Source organism: Grampus griseus (genome assembly GCF_964374135.1).
Source record: "Grampus griseus genome assembly, chromosome: 12".
Classification (NCBI taxonomy): domain Eukaryota; kingdom Metazoa; phylum Chordata; class Mammalia; order Artiodactyla; family Delphinidae; genus Grampus; species Grampus griseus.
Genome location: NC_139006.1, coordinates 80,287,992 through 80,307,782, shown reverse-complemented (window position 1 = coordinate 80,307,782; position 19,791 = coordinate 80,287,992).

Genomic DNA, 19,791 nt, shown 5'->3' with positions numbered 1-19,791 from the left:
CTGGTTTTATTCATTTATGTGCAATTTAATTTATTTACTATTATAAATTGAGATGTCCCTTTTATTGTTTTTTAGTTAAATTTTGCTATTTTACAGGATAATTTTCGAGTTTTGCGTGTTGATTTTGTATCTAGTTACATTACTGAATACTCTTTTTTGTTATGATTACCTTAGTTGATTTTCTTGGATTTTTAGGTGGACAGTTAAAATATTTACCAGTTATGCCAGTTTGGATTATTTTTTCCAATAATTTAAATTTTATTTATTTTTATATTCTTATTGCATTTGCTGGAATTCTAGGGAGATGCAAGATAATGATGGTAATAATGGGCATCCTTAATTTTTTCCTTAACTTTAATAAAATTCTTCTAATTTCCCCCAGTAGTTATATTGTTTGTAATTAGGTTTTGCTATATAGCCTTTATCAAATTAAGGAAATATATTTTAGTTGGGAATATTGGTTGAATTTTACCAAATACTTTCTTGTCATTTAGGGAGAATATCATGTGCTTTTCCCCTAAAATTGGCAAATTAATATAGTAAATTATAGTAATAAATTTTTTAAGCCTTTAAAACATCTTTGCATTTTTGCTTAACCTTTTTTTCAATACTGATGTGTTTTTCTTGTGATATGTTCCTGGATTTGATGTGTTAATATTATATTGATATTTAGGATTTTTACCTCTGTATTCATACATGGGAAGTGAGAAAAGGATCCCCAAGGATTTTAGGGTGATACTTAAAAAACACTAAACATTTGGAGAAAATATTGATGAAATGAAATTAATATAAACCTTTTCTTTACATATCACTTAAAATGAGATTATCAGGTTGTTAGAGGCAGATGACATTCTTCTAGTCTTTCTAAAATAATTTTTCATGATTATGAAAAAACAGTTTACATGACCAATGTTGTTTATCCATTCATTCCTTAAAGTACTCAATCTTGTTTTCCTATCTTTTAAAGCCATAAAACTATAGGTCCACAAAGAAACTTAGAGAAATAAATTTCTCTAATATTTCAGAGAAACTTGAATTAAAATCAAAAGCCACATAGGTAGAGAATTGCAGAACCTGGGTCCTAAGAGACTTGAAATCTCTAGAGTAGCCTTTGCAATAAAGATCATACCCTATCATACCACAGAATCAGTCAGTACATGCAGGAACTTTAAGCGCATTCATGTTGATGTTACCATTACTATTTTTATTTGTAAACGAGTAATCGTTCTTTTACCTTGCTGGACTCTATTCCCTAATTGCTGTCTTTCAAAGATTGCATATCAGGTATAACCCCTATTGAAAAACCACATATTTTCAGATAATCGTTTTCATATTCAAATAGAAAAATGGAGTCTACATACATGCATTAAATAATTTATTTTAAAATATTATTTAAATTTTGGGATGCTTATAAAGGTGATTTATGTGTGATTTATATACAGTGATTTGTATATATGCTCCCTCATCTCAAATATACTACCGTCACCCAACCATCACTCAGTCCTTGTATTGGGCTCTGCTTTTAGTGGGACCTAAACTAAAAGATAGAAATATAAAAAAAGATAGATTTAGATTGATTCAGTCTTAAAATATGTATGCATATAAATATGAGCATGTTTCATAAAATGCATTTATTTATATTATATATATATATATATGCTTTGTGAGAATATCTGTATATTAGAAGGTATTATAAAAGATATTGTGGCTGTGACATATCTCATTCTTGCATTGATCTCTAGGATTGGTCAAGTTTAACTCTCAGGTTCCTCCTGGATTCCAGTGATTGTCCTGAAGTTGTTTAGTCAATAAAACAGTTTCCATTTCTTCCTGTCTCTACAAATTGCACTCATGCATTTATAGTCCCATCGTAAAACCACACATATAATCCAATTTGAGGCTGATTTCTTGCCAGAAATCAGGAAATTCTTTTGGCAAATATGAAAGGAACATTCTGTAATTCTTTTATGCCTCCATTTCTTACTCTCATTTAAAAAATTTTTACATACATGTATAAAGAAATTTTCACACAAGTTCTGAAGCATTCTCACCATTCTTGTTATTTTTGGGAAAGCAACATTTTTAAGTATGAAAAGATGTGCTGAAATTCCTCCACTTGTCCTCTTTGTCCTTACAGTTGGAATTCCTCAGTTATAAGTCATTCACTGCAAAATCAGAAAAACAGTAACTACAAACTCTGAATTATCAGGTTTGCAGGTTGTAGATCAAAGTGTAAGAGGGAGAATTGGGATGCACACTACATTGAAAGACCAGATTAGACAGCACCATTGGTGGGCAACATGGGGAAGCTGAAGGTCAGAAACTGTGAGCCTCTGGCAGATGAAGCACCACCCTTCTCCACACCAGGAGTATGTGAAGTTGAGTAATGAGTTGTCCGTCTTGGTTGCTCCTGGATGAGGATCACTAACCCATAGTGACCCCATATCAGTATCACTCATTTGGTATGAAGTGATGGTTTATCTGTGTCCTGAAATTCTGCACAGGCATTTGTGGCACCCAGCCTGTGTGGGCAGCCCCTCAGCCACAAGTCCTCCAGGAGGGTGGGCATTCTGGGCAACTTGAAGCACCTGGGGGACATGGAGAGAAAGGTGGGATTCAGTTTGACTTTCCAGTTGTGATCTGTAAATGAATCTCTTTTTAGGAAAAAGTTATCAATTATAAGAGGGTTTCTTTTTTATTATTGGTAATTAATTTTTTTATACAATGAATATGTATTGAATTTGCACCTAGAGAATATAACTAAAATATAAACCTATTGCATATCACCAAGAAAATCCACTGTCTATAAGTGCAAGGTTTTATTTTTAATGATTTTGCTCTACAATTGAGTATATATAGACAGACAAAGGTTTATGTAAACATACCCAATCTCTAACAACTTTCCAAAACTCAATCTATGTCACAGTATTATAATTAATACCAATTGATGTTTTATGCAGTATTTTCACAAAGTAAAGGAAATGTTTACAAATTATTCTTTTCTGGAATCTCTAAAATGTCTGACAACTTGTCTCAAATATGCTCCTGGTTTGTTATATAATGGACAAATAATTCCTTGTACCATTATTTCTCTAACAAGGCCCTAACCACTCATTTATTTCAACCTCACATTTGTAGAGTAGATAGTAAGTGGTTAAACAAACTAATATTTCTTTGAAAGAGAACAGAATAGAATTTCCAATTCTGTTTATTATAAAGCCACTATCTTATTATCATATGAAAATTTTGACCCTAACAAATTATACTAATGTTCTAAGTGGACGACACTTGTTTCTGTAAGATACAAAATGTGTCAAAAGTAAATATAGTACATGTGAGAAACATAAAGCCATCTGCCAGTGGAGCCTGCCAAAAGACCAGATGCTGACACTGGAACAGCCGTGCTTAGTGCCTTGGCTTCTGGACATGCTTGCTTTGATGAGGTGCCACATTGGATTATATTGCACTTAGCCATTTCCTTGGCCACTTATCCTGGGATAAGCCAAAGACAGCAGATATGGAGGAACATGTGAATATGGCTCTAAGTAATCCAGAATTGGTATAGAGAAATGGAAAGCACCAGATGTCTTACTTCAGTTGTGCATTTGATACTGAAAAAATTACCTGAATTATAAAGTATTTCTGCTATGTATTTACATCTTTCATAGCTGTATGAGTGCACTTTTAATACAAATATCGCTGGCACTATCTTTACACATGTATAAAATGATAGAAAATACAGAAATAAAAAACACCAGCATTGATCCACCAGAGGGAAGCCAGCAAAAGCAAGAAGAACTACAATCCTGCAGCCTGTGGAACAAAAACCACATTCACAGAAAGATAGACAAGATGAAAAGGCAGAGGGCTATGTACCAGATGAAGGAACAAGATAAAACCCCAGAAAAACAACTAAATGAAGTGGAGATAGGCAACCTTCCACAAAAAGAATTCAGAATAATGATAGTGAAGATGATCCAGGACCTCGGAAAAAGAATGGAGGCAAAGATCGAGAAGATGCAAGAAATGTTTGACAAAGACCTGGAAGAATTAAAGAACAAACAAACAGAGATGAAAATACACTAGCTGAAATGAAAACTATACTAGAAGGAATCTATAGCAGAATAACTGAGGCAGAAGAACGGATAAGTGACCTGGAAGACAGAATGGTGGAAATCACTGCTGCAGAACAGAATAAAGAAAAAAGAATGAAAAGAAATGCGGACAGCCTAAGACACCTCTGGGACAACATTAAACGCAACAACATTCTCATTATAGGGGTCCCAGAAAGAGAAGAGAGAGAGAAAGGACCAGAGGAAATATTTGAAGAGATTATAGTCAAAAACTTCCCTAACAGGGGAAAGGAAATAGCCACCCAAGTCCAGGAAGCGCAGCGAGTCCCATACAGGATAAACCCAAGGAGAAACACACCGAGACACATAGTAATCAAACTGGCAAAAATTAAAGACAAAGAAAAATTATTGAAAGCAGCAAGGGAAAAATGACAACATACAAGGGAACTCTCATAAGGTTAACAGCTGATTTCTCAGCAGAAGCTCTACAAGCCAGAAGGGAGTGGCATGATATACTTAAAGTGATGAAAGGGAAGAACATACAACCAAGATTACTGTACCAGGCAAGGATCTCATTCAGATTTGATGGAGAAATCAAAAGCTTTACATACAAGCAAAAGCTAAGAGAATTCAGCACCACCAAACCAGCTCTACAGCAAATGCTAAAGGAACTTCTCAAAGTGGGAAACACAAGAGAAGAAAAGGACCTACGCAAACAAATCCAAAACAATTAAGAAAATGGTCATAGGAACATACATATCGATAATTACCTTAAACGTGAATGGATTAAATGCTCCAACCAAAAGACACAGGCTTGCTGGATGGATATGAAAAGAAGACCCATATTTAGGCTGTCTACAAGAGACCCACTTCAGACCTAGGGACACGTACAGGCTGAATGTGAGGGGATGGAAAAAGATATTCCATGCAAATGGAAATCAAAAGAAAGCTGGAGTAGCAATACTAATATCAGATAAAATAGACTTTAATATAAAGAATGTAACAAGAGACAAGGAAGGAGACTACGTAATGATCAAGGGATCAATCCAAGAAGAAGATATAACAATTATAAGTATATATGCACATAAGGCAGCTGCTAACAGCTATATAAGAGGAAATCGACAGTAACACAATAATAGTGGGGGACTTTAACACCTCACTTACACCAATGCACAGATCATCCAAAATGAAAATATATAAGGAAACAGAAGCTTTAAATGACACAAAAGACCTGATAGATTTATTGATATTTATAGAACATTCCATCCAAAAACAGCAGATTACACTTTCTACTCAAGTGTGCAGGGAACATTCTCCAGGATAGATCACATCTTGGGTCACAAATCAAGCCTCAGTAAATTTAAGAAAATTGAAATCATATCAAGCATCTTTTCTGACCACAATGCTATGACATTAGAAGCCAATTACAGGGAAAAAAACATAAGAAACACAAACACAAGGAGGTGAAACAATATGTTACTAAATAACGAAGAGATCACTGAAGAAATCAAAGGGGAAATCAAAAAATACCTAGAGACAAATGACAATGAAAACACAACAACCCAAAACCTATGGGATGCAGCAAAAGCAGTTCTAAGCAGGAAATTTATAGCTATACAAGCCTACCTCAGGAAACAAGAAAAATCTCAAATAAACAATCTAACCTTACACCTAAAGGAACTAGAGCAAGAAGAACAAACAAAACCCAAAGTTAGCAGAAGGAAAGAAATCATAAAGACCAGAGCAGAAATATATGGAATAGAAACAAAGAAAACAATAGCAAAGATCAATAAAACTAAAAGCTGGTTCTTTGAGAAGATAAACAAAATTGATAAACCATTAGCCAGACTCATCAACAAAAAGAGGGACAGGACTTAAATCAATAAAATTAGAAGTGAAAAAGGAGAAATTACAAAAACACCACAGAAATACAAAGCATCCTAAGAGACTACTACAAGCAACTCTATGTGAATAAAATGGACAATCTGGAAGAAATGGACAAATTCTTAGAAAGGTATAACCTTCCAAGACTGAACCAGGAAGAAATAGAAAATATAACAGACCAATCACAAGTAATGAAATTGAAACTGTGATTAAAAATCTTCCAACAAAAGTCCAGGACCAGATGGCTTCACAGGTGAATTCTATCAAACATTTAGAGAAGAGCTAACACCCATCCTTCTCAAAGTCTTCCAAAAAATTGCAGAGGAAGGAACACTCCCTAACTCATTCTATGAGGCCACCATCACTCTGATACCAAAACCAGACAAAGATACTACAACAAAAGAAAATTACAGAGCAATATCACTGATGAATATAGATGCAAAAATCCTCAACAAAATACTATCAAACAGAATCCAACATCACATTAAAAGGACCATACACCATGATCAAGTGGGAATTATCCCAGGCATGCAAGGATTCTTAAATATGTGCAAATCAGTGTGATACACCATATTAACAAATTGAAGAAGAAAACCATATGATTATCTCAATAGATGCAGAAAAAGCTTTTTGCAAAATTCAACACCCACTGATGATAAATTCACCATAAAGTGGGCATGGAGGGAACCTGCCTCAACATAATAAAGGCCATATGTGACAAACCCACAGCAAACCTCATTCTCAATGGTGAAAAACTGAAAGCATTTCCTCTAAGATCAGGAACAAGACAAAGATGTCCACTCTCACCACTATTATTCAACATAGTTTTGGAAGTCCTAGCCACGGCAATCAGAGAAGAAAAAGAAATAAAAGGAATACAAATTGGAAAAGAAGAAGTAAAACTGTCACTGTTTGCAGATGACATGATACTATATATAGAGAATCTTAACGATGTCATCAGAAAACCAGTAGAGCTAATCCATGAATTTGGTAAAGTTGCAGGATACAAAATCAATGCACAGAAATCTCTTGCATTTCTATACACTAATGATGAAAAATCTGAAAGAGAATTTCAGGAAACATTCCCATTTACCATTGCAACATAAAGAATAAAATACCTAGGAATAAACCTAACTAGGGAGACAAAAGACCTGTATGCAGAAAACTATAACATACTGATGAAAGAAATTAAAGATGATACCAACAGATGGATCCATGTTCTTGGATTGGAAGAATCAATATTGTGACAATAACTATACTACCCAAAGCGTTCGACAGATTCAATGCAATCCCTATCAAATTACCAATGGCATTTTTTACAGAACTAGAACAAAAAAATCTTAAAATTTGTATGGAGACACAAAAGATCCCGAATAGCCAAAGCAGTCTAGGGGGAAAAAAACAGAGCTGGAGGAATCAGACTCCCTGACTTCAGACTATACTACAAAGCTACAGTAATCAAGACAATATGGTACTGGCACAAAAACAGAAACATAGATCAATGGAACAAGATAGAGAGCCCAGAGATAAACCCACACACCTATGGTCAACTTATCTATGACAAAGGAGGCAAGGATGTACAATGGAGAAAAGGCAGTCTCTTCAATAAGTGGTGCTGGGAAAACTGGACAGCTACATGTTAAAGAATGAAATTAGAACACTCCTTAACACCATACAGAAAAATAAACTCAAAATGGATTAGAGGGCTTCCCTGGTGGCACAGTGGTTGAGAGTCCGCCTACCGATGCAGGGGACACGGGTTTGTGCTCCAGTCCGGGAGGATCCCACATGCCGCCGAGAGGCTGGGCCCGTGAGCCATGGCCACTGAGCCTGTGCTCCGCAGCGGGAGAGGCCACAACAGTGAGAGGCCCGTGTACCGCAAAAAAGACAAAAATGGATTAGAGACCTAAATTAAGTCCAGACACTATAAAACTCTTAGAAGAAAACATAGGAAGAACACTCTTTGACATAAATCACAGTAAGATCCTTTTTGATCCACCTCCTAGAGTAATAGAAATAATAACAAAAATAAACATATGGGACGCAATGAAACTTCATAGCTTTTGCACAGCAAATGAAACCATAAACAAGACGAAAAGACAGTGCTCAGAATGGGAGAAAATATTTGCAAACGAATCAACAGACAAAGGATTAATCTCCAAAATACATAAACAGCTTATGCAGCTCAATATTAAAAAAACAAACAGCCCAATCCAAAAATGGGCAGAAAACCTAAATAGACATATCTCCAAAGGAGGCATGCAGATGGCCAAGGAGCACATGAAAATCTGCTAAACATCCTAATTATTAGAGAAATGAAAATCAAAAGTACAATGAGGTATCACCTCACACCAGTTAGGATGGGCATCATCAGAAAATCTACAAACAACAAATGCTGGCGAGGGTGTGGAGAAAGGGGAACCCTCTTGCACTGTTGGTGGGAATGTAAATTGATACAGCCAGTTCCTTAAAAAACTCAAAATAGAATTACCATATGATCCAGCAATCCCACTACTGGGCATATACCCAGAGAAAACTGTAATTCAAAAAGACACCTGCACTCCAATGTTCATTGCAGCACTATTTACAATAACCAGGTCATGGAAGCAACCTAAATGCCCATCGACAGACGAATGGATAAAGAAGATGTGGTACATATATACAATGGAATATTACTCAGCTATAAAAAGGAACAAAATTGGGTCATTTGTTGAGACATGGATGGATCTAGAGATTGTCATACAGAGTGAAGTAAGTCAGAAAGAGAAAAACAAATATCGTATATTAACGCATGTATATGGAACCTAGAAAAATGGTACAGATGAACCGGTTTGCAGGGCAGAAGTTGAGGCACAGATGTAGAGAACAAGTGTATGGACACCAAGGCGGAAAAGCCCCGGGGTGGTGGAGATGGTGGTGTGATGAATTGGGTGATTGGAATTGATATGTATATAGTGATGTGTATAAAATTGATGACTAATAAGAACCTGCTGTATAAAAAAATAAATAAAATTCAAAAACCAGAAAACAAAAACAAAAAACCCCAGCATTTTGTAATTATTAAAATAATTAAATTATTTATAGTTAAAATAAGTAATAATTAAATAACATTAATTAAAATAAAATCTGTACAGAATAATTAAATAATGAAAGATATTTGAATAAAAATAAAATGATTATGATATTTAGTAATGATTACATATACTATTTAAAATAACTAATAATAAAAAATCTACATGAAACTGGATATTTTGGTGACATTTTCTGTAAGGTATAAAGCTCTTGAGGGGCATGAGGCATGTTGAGCTATTTTTTTTAATATATATACACCCTGCAGTTAATTTAATAGTCAAATCCTGTATTTTCTCACGGGATTTTATGTTTCATAATGTCATATAATTTGTTGAAAGAATTTTTGCTTCTTGTATTATATACATAATTAATCTTAAACACATTTTAATATTTTATTCCAGTTATACAAATGTTTGTGAGTTTTATGTATTTGAAGTAGATGTGCTAGTCATGGGGGGTACTCACGCAACTCAGTAGCTATTTCTTTTATTTTTTTTAAAAAAATTTTATTGGACCACAGTTGATTTACAATGTTTCGTTATCTTCAGGTGTACAGCAAAGTGAGTCAGTTAAACATATACATATATTCACTCTTTTTAAGATTCTTTTTCCATGTATGTCATTACAGAGCATTGAGTAGAGTTCCCTGTGCTATACAGTAGGTACTTATTAGTTATCTATTTTATATATAGTAGTGTGTTTATGTCAGTCCAATCTCTCAATTTATCCCTCACCCCACCACTATCCCCTCGGAAACCATAAGTTTGTTTTCTACATCTGTGACTCTATTTCTCTCAATACCTACTTCTTACTATACCATCCTGAGCACAGTATTGGGTCACAGGTAGAGAAGGTGTTCTTACTTCTTACATTTGACTCACATGGGGAGTTTTTTTTTCCCCAAAAAACAGAACAATTTTATTTTTCATTATAGTTCCTTGGAAATTTTTTTTCAACAAAACATAGTAAATATTCCATATATTAGAGAAAACAAGTATTTTCTGATGTTACTTATTAATAGAAAAAAATTATGAAAAGAAGTTTCTCACCAACAAAAACTGAAAAATTGTATTTTTTGACAGAAAATAGGTCAGATTTGGTTCATTGGCAGATGAGGACTTTCTCAATTAGGTTAACAGCCAACATTTTCCATAAACTTATACTTTAATTTTGATCATCTAAGGTCACAGTTATATTTAGAGTACATGATATGATAAAAGCATTTTATCAAAAATATGGTACTGGCAAAGGTGTATTGAAATTAACAACAGTTTCCAAGGCTTTTGAACATGGACAATAAACAAGATACCACTAGTAACAGCTATAATTATAGTCGTTTAATCAGTCATGATAAATTATATTTTGAAAACCTTCCAGAAATTGAGAAAATGAATAGTCCTAATGACTATCAAATACTATCGTAAGTTGAGGGTTACCCCTGTGATTCAATAGCACTTGATACGTACCTTTACTGTAGGTTTTGTTCCAAAATAATGCATTTGAAAATGTTTTCAGAACATTTTTTTTAACTTTTTAAATCCAAATATCACAAAAATTTAGAGAATAGAATTTTGAATGTATCCATCACGTAGCTTCCCAGCTTCAACTATCATCATAATTCTGCTATTCTAGTTTCATTTAAAGCTCCTATATTTATCTTTTTTAAAAAAAATCTATTTATTTATTTATTTATTTATTTATTGCTGCGTTGGGTCTTCGTTGCTGCCCGCGGGCTTTCTCTAGTTGCAGCGAACGGGGGCTGCTCTTCGTTGCGGTGCGCAGGCTTCTCATTGCGGTGGCCTCTCTTGTTGCGGAGCACGGGCTCTAGGCGTGCGCGCTTCAATAGTTGTGGCATGTGGGCTCAGTAGTTGTGGCTTGTGGGCTCTAGAGCACAGGCTAAGTAGTTGTGGCACACGGGCTTAGTTGCTCCGCGGCATGTGGGATCTTCCCGGACCAGGGCTCGAACCCGTGTCCCCTCCATTGGCAGGCAGATTCTTAACCACTGAGCCACCAGGGAAGCCCTAAAGCTCCTATATTTATCTTGAGCAGAATATTTTAAAGAAAATTCCTAGCATCGTACTATTTCACCAATAAATACTTGAGGGTATACTTCTAACATATAGGAATCTAAAACATAAGATCATCCTAACACCTAAAAGTAAATATTAATTCCTAATATATAACAGCCTGCATTCAGTATTCACTCATTCCACAGAATGTTTTTCATCATTGGTTTATTCAAGTCAGTGTTAGTATTTGAGGAGCTTTAAAAAATCTTATATTCCAAGTAGCCTGTGGTCTATGCTATTTAGAAAGTTACTTCCTGGGAGGCAGGGCTGGGGTCAGCCTGTGCTCTGTGAAGAGATCCAGAGCTTGGGAGCAGTGAATGGAGGAGGTATGCTGACCACACAATGACCATCTGGCTCCCAGCCAAATTCCTACCCAGAGGAGACCACATAGGAATTCAGAGGGCGCTCAGCTGGAGGAAAACAAAGCTGAGGCTCTTGTGGCATGCATCATACGCTTCTGTGATGTCAACTGATCTTGGTGGCATCTCTCTAACAGTCCCTGTGTTATTAGATCAGTTCCAAGTTCATTGAACAACTTGTAGGTGTGAGATATTTGAGGTATGACTGTCCAACAGAACCTGTAGCTACTAAAACTCACAGGTCTTCACTCGCCAGTGAAATCAGTGAGGAATTTTTAGTTCATTTCTGATTTCCCTGTCTCTTTTTATATTTCCTTCTGTGAATAAACACAGCACCAAGCATTTCTTGCAATCAAATCTTAGGAGGAGGATGGTAAGCTACCTACATCTGAGGAGAGTCATAACGGAACATACCTAGGGACTAGCAGTAGATCTGGCAGGTAGGTAATGGGGACAACAGCCTGTGAATGTAGCAGTAGAAGCCTGCTCTGCACATCTTGAGAAGAAGAAGCTTGTGGCAGGAAAGAGGAGGCAGTGGATTAAGTGAAATGGGGATGGATTGGAGCATGTCTGTTTTTTTTTTAATACATTTATTTATTTTATGTATTTATTTTTGGCTGTGTTGGGTTTTGGTGCTGCATGCAGGTTTTCTCTAGTTGGGGAGAGTGGGGCTACTCTTCATTGCAGTGAGCGGGCTTCTCATTGCGGTGGCTTCTCTCATTGTGGAGCACGGGCTCTAGGCGTGTGGGCTTCAGTAGTTGCAGCACGCAGGCTCAGTAGTTATGGCGCATGGGCTTAGCTGCTCCATGGCATGTGGGATCTTCCCGGACCAGGGATCGAACCCGTGTCCCCGCATTGGCGGGCGGATTCTCAACCACTGCGCCACCAGGGAAGCCCCAAAGCATGTCTGTTTTTATATGTCTGAATCTTCGGCTACAGATAGTGTGTCATAGGTACATCACTGAGACCTTGCAGGATGCCTGGTACATAGCAGCTACTCAGTAATGTTTGGCGAGTTGAATTAAATTGAACTGATCAACTCAAGTAAGTCAAATGAAAAGTTAAAGCTGACAGCACTGAAGAAAAACAAAATACGAGTTCGTGGCAAGATTTTCTTGAGCTGTTCAGAATGCATTGGGGAAATCAGCAGAAATGATATTGATGAAATGGTAGCGTGGAGTTTAGTGAAAGGTCTTGAGAGCCATACAACCGTTTGCATTTAATAGGATTGCAGTGGTCCCAGGATAGAAAATTTGTCATACCCGTGAATCCATTTCACTGCATAACTGATGGATTCTACAAAAGATTTGTAAGGAGGCTACAATAGTGGAGAGTTGTGGGTTTTTCCCCCAGTCATAGGCTGGCTGATAGAGATGAGCAAAGCCACCAGAATTTGAAAAGAGCAACACTTTCACTAAGAACAATCTTTGCATTCTAAGCACTGTGTTCTTTGGGGGTTTCTGTTAGCTTTTTCTCTTCAATTATTTACTGAGTGTATAAAGAGTTGTCAAAATATGGACATGTGTTTCTAAAGCATTTCTAAGCCAAATTCTCCGGCCTCCCTCCTCAAGAACTTGTTCACAGAATTTGAACACTAAGTGTGGCTGTGAGAAATTTTCGCTCTCCTTCAGGCACTGGGTATGTTTTGCAAATGGACCATCATTCTCAAATACGGCATTTAATGTCTTCCACAGAAAATTATTGAGCGTGCTGTGAGGAAGTCAGAGATGCTGTTTTTAAACAGAAAGTATGTTTTAATTAAAAAATTTAAATGAATTTATTGAGGTTTTGAGGGAAAGTAACATGATTTCAATAGCTTTAAGGGCCCATATTTTAAATTTTAAAAAGACATTGGGTTTATTTTTGAATAAATAGGGTATTTAGATTATGATAGACATGTAGGTATTCAGTACTTTTAATGATATAAATGAAAAATTGGTTCTAATTAGAAAGTGGGATAAGGCAGATAATTCAAGATATTGGCAAAAGTCAACTAAAATCTGAGTGAAATGAGTAGCACTGTTAGTTGTATAAACATTTTTAAGTGAGAACATTCATAGTGACACCTGAAACACAAAGGCCTGAAAACAAGGGCATTTAGTTCTATCCTCAGCTCTGCTATGGGATGATGGAAAATCTTTGCCTGAGTTTCCTCATTTGTGATATTAGAACAAAATCAGATTCATAATAATAGAATAAGGATCAAATGAAATAATTTACATCCCTCAACATATCCCAGGCACAAGGAACAATTATCAATCATAACAATAACCTTGTCTTTAATATAAGGTGGAGCTGTATAAGCTGTAAAGTCTCTCCATCTAATATTGTAAAATTGTAATGGGATTTCTTTTGTATTCACAAATATATATAATGTATTTCTTTTATATTCATGTATAGGATTTCTTACATATTATAATTCACTAGGAATGGCACAACAAGCGTTTGTTGAAGGAGCATTTCTAAGAAGGTTCGGAAGAATGTTCTCTTTTCTAGGCTGAGCTTCACTTTCATGGTCTAGTCCCTCGACATAATGGGTGGTTTCACAAGGAGGATGAATCATTAATCAGCAAATTTTTATAAAGGACTTCTGAGTGTGTCATTCTTTACTTGAGCCTACTCATGGAAATGCAGTCACTGTAATAAACTTTGGTATTTAAAATTACAGAATGAAAGTATTTCACCTTTTTGAAGGTTAATTTCATTCAGTAATTTAGAGAGAAAGTTTAAATATTAAAATACATTTTTAAATATCAAACAAGCTGGGAACTTTGTGAAATAAAATACAAAATGTATATGATAAAACATGAGGAAGATCAATCTTAGGGCTTCTAAAATGACAGTCATCACTGGCTTCCTGCTCCAGGAGCATCTCTGGAATACTCATCCAAAAAATTATGACTAACAAGTAGGCTTCTGAATTCAGTTTAAGATTTCTCTGAGGTGCTTTTAGTTCTTAGACAATATTCCTCTAAGGATCTGCAATCAAAAGTTTGCTAAATTCACTTGAAACCATGTTTTTGCCCGGATGGTTGAATTATCAGCTTCATATAGCAGTGAGTTTTATTCATTTTAGTTTCTTTTCAATTTTTAGTGATTTATTTTTTCATTTCTTTTTATTTCTTTAAAACATAAACCTTTTGTGTATTTTGAAAAACAAAACTATATCCACAAGGTACATTTAAGGGAATTCTTCAAGTTTGTCCTCTTCTGTACTCCCTCTCTCCTCCTTTAGGGAAACATTTTATAGTTTTTCATTTCTCCTTCCAGCATTTATTTTCAAATATTATAAGCACTGCTCTGGATTTTGTTGTTGACTGATTTTTTTCTCACTCAATATTATGGTCTTGATGGCGGTGTGATTACATGTGTGCATACTTATCCCCACATTCCTTGAGTTGTATACATTAAATGTGTATGCTTTTTGCATGTCAATCATAACCCAGTAAGTGGTTGAGATAATAATAGTACAAAAGAAGAAGAAAAATAGTAAAACTTTCTTAAATTAAAAAAATGTAGTCTAAAAATCACTTTGTATCAGCATACAGATATTTTCATCTTTTTGAGGCTACATAGTATTCAATTGTACTGATGTTCCATACTTTACATAACCATTTCCTTATTGATGGACATTTTAGTTTTTTCCAAAGGTTTGCTTTTGGAAATAATGCTACAATGAAGGCCTTGTTATTTCATACTGCAGCCACTTTGTTTTTGGGATCCTTGGGTTAAGGGTACATTCACGCGTTTATCATTCCCTTGCAATATGTAACAGTTTCTTCACATACGTAGTTATACCTGATAAATGTACTATTTGTTTTAGTGTATTTGATATCTACTGATGAAGAGTGTCAAACTGTTTTAAATATTTTAGGACATTATGTTAGTAAAAGTCATCTTGCTATGAGTACCTATAGTTCATTTGTTTTTATACTCTGAAGTATTGTTGCTCTGAATATTCTTGTACCTCAGTTTTGGTGCACATTTGCAAGAACTACTCTGTGTGTGTGTGTGTGTGTGTGTGTGTGTGTGTGTATGTTTGTGTGTGTGTGTGTGTGTGTGTATACAAAGCCTCATGTAGACAGTGTAACCATCCTCTGCTTAATATACTATAATAGTAACTTACTATCTATCAGATGATGCCCAAATTATAGTATTGCAAACATGTCTGGTTATTGTTTTCAGCCATTCTCCCGTGAACAAGCATCGGTAAACTTTGCCATGTTGTTTCTCATCTCTGTTACTTGGGATAAGCCAGCTCCTTTACCTAAAATGCACTTAACCTCAGTTAATATTAATCTTCTACTCATTTTTCAAGACTCAGTTCAAGTATCTCTTCCACTGTTCTCAAAGATGAGATACTTAACTTTCTTGACTGCTCTTGTGTTGAAACCCCTATTTGAATACTAAGCACCCTGTGTTAAGTATTTGTATGCATAGCTGCCTCTCCCACTTAACTGGAAATCACTAAAAGGTAGGAGCATTTTCTAGTCATCATTGTACTGTTGACATCTAGCAGAGTGTTCAGCTCATAGCAGGGCTCAAAATGGTTTTGTAATTGATGAGTCAATTTTTTTAAAGAAGTATTGAATTTACATTATGTGACATAAGATCTTAAATTTTTATCTGAAAATTTCTCCCAATTTTCTGATCCTGAGAGGAGGCAAACACCCTGGAAAGAGTAAACATTGAGGTAATACCTTAACAAAGTTAGAAAAATGAACCTTTCCTGGTAAATGGAAAAAAACTAGGGTTTTTAGAGGAGGAGAGCAAAAGAAAAAAAAAAACAGATAAGGGTTTTGTTTGGCTTTTCCTTATCTTGTGGTACATGGATCTAGAACTTTGAATCTCAAAAGGGAAGGCTGAGAGGGTTGTAGATGTGGAGTTAATGTAAGAGTTAGAATGGAGAATAAAGAAAGATGGTCATGACCTTTCTCCAGGGGGAAGTAGAAAGGGTTGGAGGTGGATTAAGGTGTTTAGGGGCAGTTCATTCCTCCTTCTCAAGTTTACCCACGAGTTTTTCTTCTCATCGCTGTCATTAGTAGTTGCCATCTGGTCTTGGTATCATCTAGGAGAATGCCATGTGTTCATGCCCCAGCCAATCCTCAACTCTGAACTGTACTCCCATTTTGTCAACAGTCTGAGTCCTTATTAAATAGTCTCCACTTCTGCCCAACTAAAGGTAGAATTCTTGACATCTAGGAGATCAGTATCTGCATGAAAGAAAATAGTCAAACATGAGTGTCTGGGGAGAGTTTAAAAAATAGGGAAGGACACCTTTACAATGACCCTGAGAAATTAGTATTATTATTCACATTTTGCAGATGAGAAAACTGAAGCTTAGAGAATTTAACCCACCGAGTCAAAGTCACACATCTAGTAACTGGTTGAAACAGAAATTTAAACTCACTGTTGTCTGGTGCTATTCAGGATTTGTGTTAAATTCTCCCCCTTGAATTGAATAAAAAAGTGATGGGTTGCTTAGTTTGACAGTACAACTGTTCACTCTGTCTGCCATGGCAGACTCTGACCACTACTTATCTGCAGAGGATGAGTTCCTGGTTGGCAGGTGAAGTGTGACAATTCAAGTATTTTGCTTCAGACTTAACTGTCTGTTCCCTGACAGAAAGTGGCTTATCCTATTCCTTTAGATATGGGTGTATTAAATGGAGGGAAGAGAAGAGCATGGATTTAGACATTAGGGAATCAGAGCGAGTGCTTTACTGATTTGGCTTCTTGGAAGCTGAGAGACACAACTCTGGTTCTTACGCTCCTTATCCAAAGAGAAGATAAAATATGAGTTGATTTCACATTTTTGTGGTGGTCAAGTGAGATGGTGTCTGTAAAACCGCTGTAAAAGTGAAGCAGTGTGTTAAAGTTAAGCAAATTAAATTCATTCAACACATTTACTTGGCTACATATTTATTAATTAAATACAAACATAAATCATATGCATCGTCCTCAGAATGCTTTTTTTTCACAATCTTGATAAAACATGCACAGAAGTAACTGAAAAAATGGTAAAAAATCCAAAAGATGAAAGAAAATTAAAAAATACCTGGTGGCGCAGTGGTTAAGAATCCGCCTGCCAGTGCAGGGGACATGGGTTCGATCCCTGATCTGGGAAGATCCCACATGCCGAGGAACAACTAAGCCCATGAGCTTCAGCTACTGAGCCTGTGAGCCACTACTACTGAGCCCATATGCCACAACTACTGAAGCCTGCCTGCCGCAACTACTGAAGCTCGCCCGCCCCAGGGCCCACGTGCCACAACTACTGAAGCCCACGTGCTGCAACTACTGAAGCCCGTGAGCCTATAGCCTGTGCTCTACACCAAGATAAGCCACTGCAATGAGAAACCTGTGAGCTGCAACTAGAGAAAGGCTACATGCAGCAATGAAGACCCAATGCAGACAAAAATTTAAAAAATAAAATAAATTAAAAAAATTTAAAAAAGATTAAAAAAGTAAATAAATGTTAGAATAATTCTCATGAAACTGAAAAAATTCATATGTTTATAACGTAAATCTTGTTAGTATTTAAAATGTCTATGTAGCAAAAGTGCAAAGATATTATTTTTACATAATAAATAGGCTTCTATTGAGAAAAAACAATTTCTCCTTATAAGACTGATGGATTCCAGCAGTTGCCGCATCAAAGAAATGCCATAGTTTATATGTCTTACATTCTTGGAATACCAAGCCTAGGAGATTTCTACTCTTAGTATTGTTAACAATATATAATGAGGTTAATGATATTTTAAATTAATTGAAGCTATCCATTTTCTATTAGCTTCTACAAAATTGACAGAAGTGACGGTTTACTTACATGTCAGTATTGCTGACAGTGAAGGCAGTAAAATGTTTTGCTAATTTTTCAATAGAACGTATGCAAGCTGCTACAAGGATTAGTTGTTAAAAAACACAATATCTCATCTTCATGGAGAGTTTTTACAAGTAATTGATTTTTCAATCTTAGTGATAGATTTACTTTGAAATCAGAGTGTGTGTGTGTGTGTGTGTGTGTGTGTGTTGCACTGTTCCTGAATGATAAGGGAGATAAGAATAAAAGTAAAAACAAAACCAAAAAATGGTCATTAACATTTCAGCAAAAAATGTTCATCTCAGTGATTTGAATCCAATTCTCACCGTGTACCTCTGAACCTGCTATAATCCCAATGGCTTTCACCCAGCTTCTCTATGCCCACGGGTAGTGGTTGTAGCATTGAATTTGGTGATATAATTAAAGACAATAAGCCAATAAAATCAGCTTAAAACAAAATTGCTATTTCACTCGGTAAAATTTCTCTTGAGGAATCAGCAGTCGATTTTATAGAAGTCTAAAAATTCCAAACCATGCCTTTCTTATTACAGAAGCCTAAGGCTTCTTTCTCCTGTGTTACATTTTAATTTAGAATCTCATGTCTTAGAACAATATTAAAATTTTGTGACTACTCTAAAATTGCATTCTGTCGTTTTATCAATTTAGTATGCTTGTAGGTGTATGTGTGTGTGAGAGAAATAGGTGAGAGAAACCCGTGTACTGACCTCTGCGTGATTCTGGGTAAATCCTCACAAAAGCATGTTTTTATGGCTTTACCACTTAGAATAAACAGATTTATAAGTTGTTTTTCCATTTCTGCCTTAAAAATGCTTTGACCCAAGACTTTGAAATTCGTTCTGTGTTAGTTTTCTCGCCTCCAATATGAAGCGGTAATTTTACTAATTTTCACTGAATTCTTAGAACAACACAATTTATGTTTATGAGATGTTTAGGAACTTCTCAAGGAAAGTATTTCATGGTTACAAGATATAATTTTAAGATATTTTTCGGGCTTCCCTGGTGGCGCAGTGGTTGAGAGTCCGCCTGCAGATACAGGGGACGCGGGTTGGTGCCCCGGTCTGGGAAGATCCCACATGCCGCGGAGCGGCTGGGCCCATGAGCCATGTCTGCTGAGCCTGCGCGTCCGTAGCCTGTGCTCCGCAACGGGAGAGACCACAACAGTGAGAGGCCCGCGTACCGCAAAAAAAAAAAAAAAAAAAAGATATTTTTCTTTGAAATTTACCCATTGCTTAAAAAATTCCATTATATTCTTGAGAACAGTTCTATTTTTCTGTTACTTGATAATATATTATTTTCCTGGGTTAAAAATTTCTATGGATATTAGCGAATATCTCATTTTATGCTTCAGTTAATATTTCTTATTGGGGAAACAAAACCATCATTTAATTACTATTTAAAAGAAAGTATTAAATATTTTCTAGGTATACGTTGTATTGAGTAAACACCGGTCTATTTGCTTAACAGGCAAAAGAAGTATTTGGTGAAAGCAG